Raw genomic sequence first — 8,526 nt, forward strand, 5'->3', positions numbered from 1 at the left:
TGTATTTTCCTTCATTTTTCAACTGTTCAGAAAGGTTAACTCGAAAGAAAAATAAAGGTTTCTGTGCATGGTTTTGTTTTAATATTGAAATGAACAATGGGTTTTTTTTTGTTGAAAATTGACGACAGTATTTTCGTAAAACGAATAAATCTCACCAATGCAATGTCGTCTGACTGAGTTTTCAAGAGGGATTTTTTCTTTATTTTCAAATTTATAAAGGGTTTTTATGTACTTGGTGGAGTTTATTAGCATGGCTATTTTTTTACTAAACCAAGAACAAACTTGACAAGAGTATTTGTCAAAAATCTTATTGCTAGGTAAACCAAATTACAATAAAAAAGAGAACAATATATACGAAGGATAGCATATTAGACTAATTTCACTATCTGCTGAAAATAATAATTTATTTTATTTGATTTTCATCAAAAAAAATTATTTTATTTTAATATAATGAAATTGAGTATTGAATAGAGTTGCTGCCTAGTAAAAAAATTAACGTCCATATAATTTTAAAGAATTTTTCAGTAATTGTGAGATCAATAAAACGAATATGTTGGTCATGTATGAGGTGTCTGGGTACAAGTTTATTCATGATATACTCAAGAGTTATTGTCCAGGAGTCTATGTACAGTTTGTCAAATGTAGGAAGAGTTTTCTGAATTCCGTTATGGTCCCGCCCACTAGATGTGCGTTCGTTAGAAGACCATGAGAGCGAGAGAAAAAGAGAGAATTCTCAAGTCTCTTCCTAGATTTGACAAGCTGTGCAAAATTTTATGAGTGATGCTTTCTGTTTTCCAGAAGTTCCGAAATTGTTGGTGAAATATCAATAGGCCTGAGGTCATTGACTGATCTGTTGATTTCGTTAACTGGAAATATGAGAAATTTTTTACATACTGACGAAAATATTCACCTTTCTTGGGGAACTATTCATATAGTGAGACCAAAGGACCAAAGGATTCCAAACAATCAAAGAAATCAGCCGTATTTTTGTTTGTAGTTTTAATTAAATTGATTTCTCCTGCTAGTAGTGCTAGTATGATTTCATCCACATGTGGTAATGCCAACGAAATAGTATCCTCGAGAGCCTCAATGCAATCAGCTCCCCTTTGTGTTAGGTGGTCAATAAATTCTCTCTATCCCAGTTCTGGGAAGCAACAGTTATCATTCATTTGAGCTGAGTGTATAAAGTATGCCTAGAATATAGTGCAAAAAACCTAATTTTCCAGAAAAAAATTATAATATATTGTTGATAATTTAACCATTAGAAACAAGCAATAATTCAAATAAATAAACAGAAAACAATAAGCATCAATGATAAGTAGGTGAAGTAGAACAAAATAAAACTCATTGTTTAAACCCGAAAAGAGTTGAGCAAAAATTATTAGGTATAAGTATACCAATGATTGAACAATACTGAAGAACTGTTTGGAATCTTTGGTGTAGTAATGAATATTACTGGAGTTTTTTCCCAACACCAAATCGTTATTTTTAACACCTCGACACGTGTTTCGATCACCAAGTGATCATCTTCAAAGAGGAAGATAAAAACAGTTTTAATATTCCTTTTTGAAGATGATCACTTGGTGATCGAAACACGTGTCGAGGTGTTAAAAATAACGATTTGGTGTTGGGAAAAAACTCCAGTAATATTCAATACGGAAGAAAGTTATTCTACACGTTGGCTGGAGTGTTTTTCAGTTTGAATTTGACGTTCCCGGTTAGTGGGTTTCACAGCTTTGCTCTTTTCAGAAATGTTGGTATTTCCTTTCATCGTCCACACATTGTCAGAGCCATACTGAGGGGGGCAGATGTGAGATCTTCTCTGAATTCGATTTTGGATCCTTCAAGTAGTTTTTCAGCATTGCAAGTGCTTTTATTGACATTATAATTCGCAAATTTGACATAAGGTGCACTTTCTGAGAACTTTTTGGCACACTCGACATCCATGGTATTAATATTTTCAATTTTCAACTCATTATTAAAAATATTTTCAATATGAAGAGATGGTATCATTTGGTTTACTTGATCTATTCCGTAAAAACCTAGATTTCATCTTCCGACGTATTGTGGTCCAACCTTTCATCTATAAGAAATATTTGCTCAGTGATCACTTCAACATTTGTTTGAACAAACTGTATGTTTGACTGAAGTGGATCAAATTTATTATCCAGTTCAGCTTTTGTCATTGTCACTTTTCTTATGTTTGATTGTATTTACCTGCTGACTTGCGATGAAATATACTTTGTGACATTCTAATACCTCAAACGCAATATTGACAATTAAATTTGTTGGAAAAGTACAGCAAGTGTGCTGAGTATAAATAGGTACCCCCACTAAGAACTCGCCCATATATCGAGGGTTTATTTGTGCATAGGTTTTGTACACTGAATGTGGTGCGATTATGACATAATCAAAAACTAATGATGATAATCATTAATAGACCAAGAAGTGAACTGTACTATGGTCTAAATTAATTTATATCGTCAAATTCGAAATATCATTCTGCTTCACAGCAGCATAGTTCTCCATTATTCTGCTTGAAATTGAGAGGGTAATTGCAGAACAACTTAACAATGCTACTCAATATTCACAGCATAACTATATTCACAAGGTGCCACTAAAAAATAATTTTACTCAAAAAACAATTCAGTACAAATATTCACGAATTTACACTATTGAATCATGATTTGACTCAAATATTCAGCTGGTTGAAAATCATTTCTCATAGAAAAGGGTCCTATCGGATGTCTAGCAGTGAGGATTACAGTGTTCCATGTAAGTGAAATTTTACTTCTTTCATTAATTATATTGTGTAAGAATCCTATGAATGATATCTGATTCGATTCCATACGAATGTTTGATATACGAACGGAATAGAGAAAAGTATTTTTCGTATAATTCAGAGTTCATATAAAAGTATTTGTTTCGAAAGTATTTTTCTTTAGTGTAATTCAATGTTTATATGAAAATATCTATTTCTGAAGGTATTTTTCTTCCAGTTTGTGACTGAAAGTTACTTCTTTGCATGATCTACACATCTTTGTATAGAGTTGAGTTTTGAAATTGATTGCTTCCTTCCCTTCTTTGAAAGATTCCCACATTTTTTGTATCATGATGGAGAAATAGAAGGCCAAAAACTTTTTCCTGAAATCTCCTAAAAATATACCCTTTCAATTTAAACTAAGTCAATCTTAAATTACTCTTACTACAGGGTACCTAATACAGAAAACATATTTTATTCAACAACTTCCTTTCGGAAAGTGTTACTTGAATACTTCAAAACATCCGTGTATTGGATGTTTAAAAATTGGTATTCACTTATAAAGTAAACAGTTCCTGGGAAAAGAGTTCACAGAATTGTTTGATCAATATGACATCGAACATTGGACCACGCCGCCATACTCAGCATAATGTAACCCTGTTGAGAGAACCAACAAAGTATTTAAACCATGATAGCCCAGTTCGCTGATGCCGAGCACCGAACATAGGATCAATATTTACCAGAATTTACGATGGTAATGAATTTCAAGACATTTGTCTACTAGAACCTCACCAGCTATGTAGAACTGGGTTAGATAATTCATTTTGCCCAGTCCGTTGAACCAGAACATTATATCTGAAAACAAAGCTACGAAATGTCCAGCAGAATGAATGGAAAAATGCAAAAAGCTGCATTATTTTGAATTTAAATTTTAAACTATACTTGTGGATAGCAATTATTGAGCAAGAAGAGTTGAATCATTTCTTGGTATATATTTTTTGTCAAAACCAACTTTTCAATGTATTTAGGGCAAAACTATATAGACAGTGAAAAAATTTGGGATTGATTTTCTGAAGTTGTTCTTAGTTCAATTTCATTCTTATGTAAGATAACAATTGGAGTATGGCTCTCTGATCTGGTTTCTGATATATAGTCTTACATAAATCTGTCCAGCAACAACTTTTGAAATATGCCATTTACGAAATTGATAACAGTTTATGCAAAACGATGCATTGAAAATGATCTTTCTAATCATTAGAAAACCGTAGAACCTACCATTCAAGTTCATTTCTCTACAAACTTATAAACCATGTCATCGAGTGTCCAGAGTTATTTTTCTAACTGTGATCTTATGAACCACGTTTGAACAATGGAAATGAACTATCCTTCTATCTATCTACAGCAAGAGCCGATGTTTTAAGAAAACTTCCAATTCATTCCTTATGCAATTAATTCTATCAATAATGTGATGAAACATACTTATTTCAGCACCCATTAGACTGTTCTAGAAGGAAATAAAGTATAAACTCTTTATTAGTAAATTCAACTATTAATTTGTTAATGAAAGGTAGAACCGGAACCTCTGGCGTTGAGTAAATCCAAAACAAACACTATTTCCAAACACCAGAACTGCATCACTCTACTTCAGGAGATGAAAGACTAATATAGATTACTCTACTTCATCTCATGAAGACGCCAATACGTAGGTACTTTTGCACAATGGACATAAGTTAGCGCCTGGCATCCTCCTGGAACTGCGTGGGTGCTGGATGTCGACTCAGATTGAAGTTTGATCTTGAGCGATTCATCTTGGGGATATATGGTAGAGGTCATCCGTGGAAATATAAAAGTAATAATGATAACAATAATTGAGGACATAATCCACAAAGCCTTTTTTATTGTAGACTTCAATATAATGTGCTATGACTGTGCTGCTGTGAACACCTATCAAGGTGAGCTCCAGAGATTTTCAATAGTTAGTGGTTTGTTTTTGTGACTTTCAATTGACCCTCTGATGTGAATAAAATATTATTGGTGTAGCTTTTAAAAGTGCACTGCAGTGTAAAAAAGAATAACATTAGAACGCAATTTGAAATTTTGGTTTGAATTACCTGTACATTGTTGTCATATCTCCAAGAAAATGTCCAAAACAAGAAGTGGACAAGTGGACGATAGTATGGTGGATGCTATCCTAAATAAATTATCACCCAGATTATCAAACATGATTGAGGAACATCTGGAGAAACAATTCGAGAAAATAGGCAAAAAGTTAAATACCCTATTCGACAAATTTTCATCACTGGAACAGACAGTCGAAGCGAATAAAAATGAAATGGTGTCCTTAAATGATAGAATGGATAGAATCGAACAAAAATTGAAGCTAAATTCTCTGAGGATAATTGGATTAGAGGAAGAAATGAGAGAAAATTTACTTACCAAGGTACTCAATTTGTTGAATAGTGTACTGAAAGTTGAAACTACGGCGAATGATATAAGTAACGTATTTCGCATGGGAAAAATTACTAATTCTCATAATAAGCCCAGTCCTAGAGTGGTACTGCTTACCTTTGTGTCGTGTCTAAAACGGAATGAGATATTCTCAGCCAAGAAAAATCTGAAAGGAACGTCAATGTTCATAAACGAAGATCTGTCTGATGCACGCTACAAAATCCAAGGAAAAGCCAAATCGAAATATGGAGCCAGAAACGTATGGTCTAGGAATGGCAAAATATATGCTAGAGTTGACAACACTGTTAAACTGATAAACCGAGAAGTAGACATGGAATAGGACTTTTTGTGTAGAGTAAAAAGTCATTGATAAAAATGTTTGCATTTCTTCACACTGGAATTTAAAGTTGTTATTGATTTTCTTTGAAGTTAGTTCTAAAAGGAAATATTTTTTTATTTTATTCTTCATTTATTTTATTAAGTAGCACTCAATTTGGTATTATGGAAATTCAAATATCTGTAACACTGTTGATTCCAACTGTTGAATCCAAACTGTTGAATCCAAATTCAATTTGAAATAGTTTAATTTGATATTTAGAGCTCACCAATGCAATAAAAATCGTAGCAGAATAGGTACATATGACCTGAATGTTTATTACCAGAATTGCAGGGGACTAAATACAAAGAGTAATGAGTTTTTTGGGAGAAGTCTTGACGAGGATTTTGATATCATTATAGCTGTTGAGTCATGGTTACAGGAGAACATACAAGATGGTGAAATAGTTTACGTACAGCGGTACAATCTGATAAGATCTGATAGAAATTTACAATACACTAATTTGACTACTGGTGGGGGAGTTTTTATTGCGCTCAAAAAATCATATAAAGTTCTGCATGTTAATAGATATCGGAGAGATTTTGAGGCAATATCAATCAATATCAAGTAAGTAATCAGAAATATACCTTATGTGTAATTTATTTATCTCCCAGTAGTACAGTTCAAATAGTTGAAACGGCATTTAATTTTATACAGGACCAAATTTATGATAACGAAAAAGTTTATGTTATTGGTGATTTCAATATACATGATAGTAATTTACAAAAATACAATATGTTACAAGATTTCTTAGACTTTAATAACTTTTCACAGTTGAATAACATTCAGAATACACAAGGGAAAATATTAGACTTGGTACTAGGTCCGGAAAGTTCTATAGGTAAATGTTCAGTTGAAAGAGATTCATTACCGTTTGTAAAAGAGGATAACTATCACCCTTCCTTGAATATAAATATCAATGTTTCAAAAAGTTTTAATATTAAGCAATCTACCCAAAAGTGTAACTAGGTGAAATATAATTACAAAAATGCAGATTTCTTTGCTTTAAGTACGAATGTCAGAAATACAGATTGGTACGAGGTTTTGAATGATAATAATGTATAAACAGCTTTACACAAATTTTACAGTACATGGGGGGCAATTGTTGCGAAATGTGTTCCAACGTACTGTACTAATACTAGTAAAATGAGCAAATACCCTTCCTGGTTTTCAAAAGAAATCAAATTATTACTAAAGGAAAAAAACCGATGTTTCAAATTGAGATAAGAGTTGAAAAATTCAATAAAAAAAGAGGAACAAAAGTACTTCAAGAGATTGGAGGATAATATAGATACTGATATTAACTCCTTCTGGAATTATGTTAATAATAAACAAAATAATTCTCCGAATTTAAATTCTTTCTACTACCAGGGAAATGAAGTATTAGCTAATGAAACTACAGAATACTTTGCAACATTTTTCTCTTCCACGTTTTGCCAACAACAAGCCACATATACTGTAAACTCTGAAGATTCTGATGTTTATTGTAATGATACATTTGTAATAAATCGTTTAGATGAATCTGATTTCGATAATGCGGCAAAAAAAATTAAACCAAAAAAGTCAGCTGGAGTGGATGGTATACCGCCATATATACTTAAAGGCTGTCATGAATGGCTCAGAACACCATTGCTTCATATTTTCAACCTAATAATAACTAGCAAAACTTTTCCATCTATTTGGAAAACATCTATAGTTACTCCCACACATAAATCGAACGATAAAAAGGATATAGAGAACTACAGGCCTATTTCAATACTATGTTCCCCAGCAAAACTATTTGAACAAATTATTCATACAAAGTTAAATCAATATGCCAATAAATATATTGTTCCAGAACAGCATGGTTTTATGGCTAATAAATCAATTAGATCTAATCTATTTCTGTTCAGTAATTGTGTCTCTGAATGTTTTGGAAACAAGTCTAAATTGGATATAGTGTATACTGATTTCAGGAAAGCATTTGATCAGGTGAATCACGATGTATAACTGTATAAATTGGGGAAGTATGGAGTAATAGGAGGGGCATTGCAGTTATTATCAAATTACCTACAAAATAGATTCTTCATGGTTAAGCACAATCAAAATATATCGTCAAAGTTTCCTATAACTTCCGGAGTCCCACAAAGCTCTAATTTGGGGCCTCTATTGTTTTCATTGTTTATTAATGATCTATCTTCAGTGCTGAATTATTCATCCGGTTTGCTTTTCGCAGACGATTTTAGAGTTTTTAAAAATGTAAAAACGATGAGGGACTGTATACTCCTACAGAAAGATGTAAACAATATAGTGAAATGGAGTAACGACAACACACTTTCATTCAACATAAATAAATGCCATGTCTTAACTATACATAGGATCAAGCACCCAGTTATTTTTGATTACACAATGGACAATGAAGCATTGGAGCGTGTAGAGGAAGTTAAAGATTTGGGGGTAACCTATAATAACACATTTTCCTTTGCCAACCATATCTACAATGTCATCAAATCTGCTAATCGAATGTTAGGATATATAATTAGAGAAAGTAGACATTTCAACAGTATTAAAACTATTAAATTACTTTATTATACCTTAGTTCGGCCCAAACTTGAGTATGCATCCGAAGTTTGGTCAAACGAGAATGCAACGCTATTAGGTGATATAGAAAAAGTGCAAAATAAATTGCTGAGATATCTGTATTTAAAAAAATATCATAAATGGCCGGATTATAGAACGGTGCGAACATCAACACTTATAGCAGAATTTAAAATATTATCTCTACAGCAAAGACGTTGTTTGAATATTATGATATTTTTGTATAAAATCTTAAACAATAGAATAAATTGTCCGGAAATTCTATCGTTAATACCTTTTAATGTACCGCTGCGACGCACACGTTCATCATTTGAATTTAACTATCCTGTAAATTTATACGGATCTAGATCTTCTCTTGTATACA

This window comes from Leptinotarsa decemlineata, unplaced genomic scaffold (assembly GCF_025532065.1).
Source record: "Leptinotarsa decemlineata unplaced genomic scaffold, Ldec_3_MD MMD2_tig00026328_RagTag_RagTag, whole genome shotgun sequence".
Taxonomy (NCBI): domain Eukaryota; kingdom Metazoa; phylum Arthropoda; class Insecta; order Coleoptera; family Chrysomelidae; genus Leptinotarsa; species Leptinotarsa decemlineata.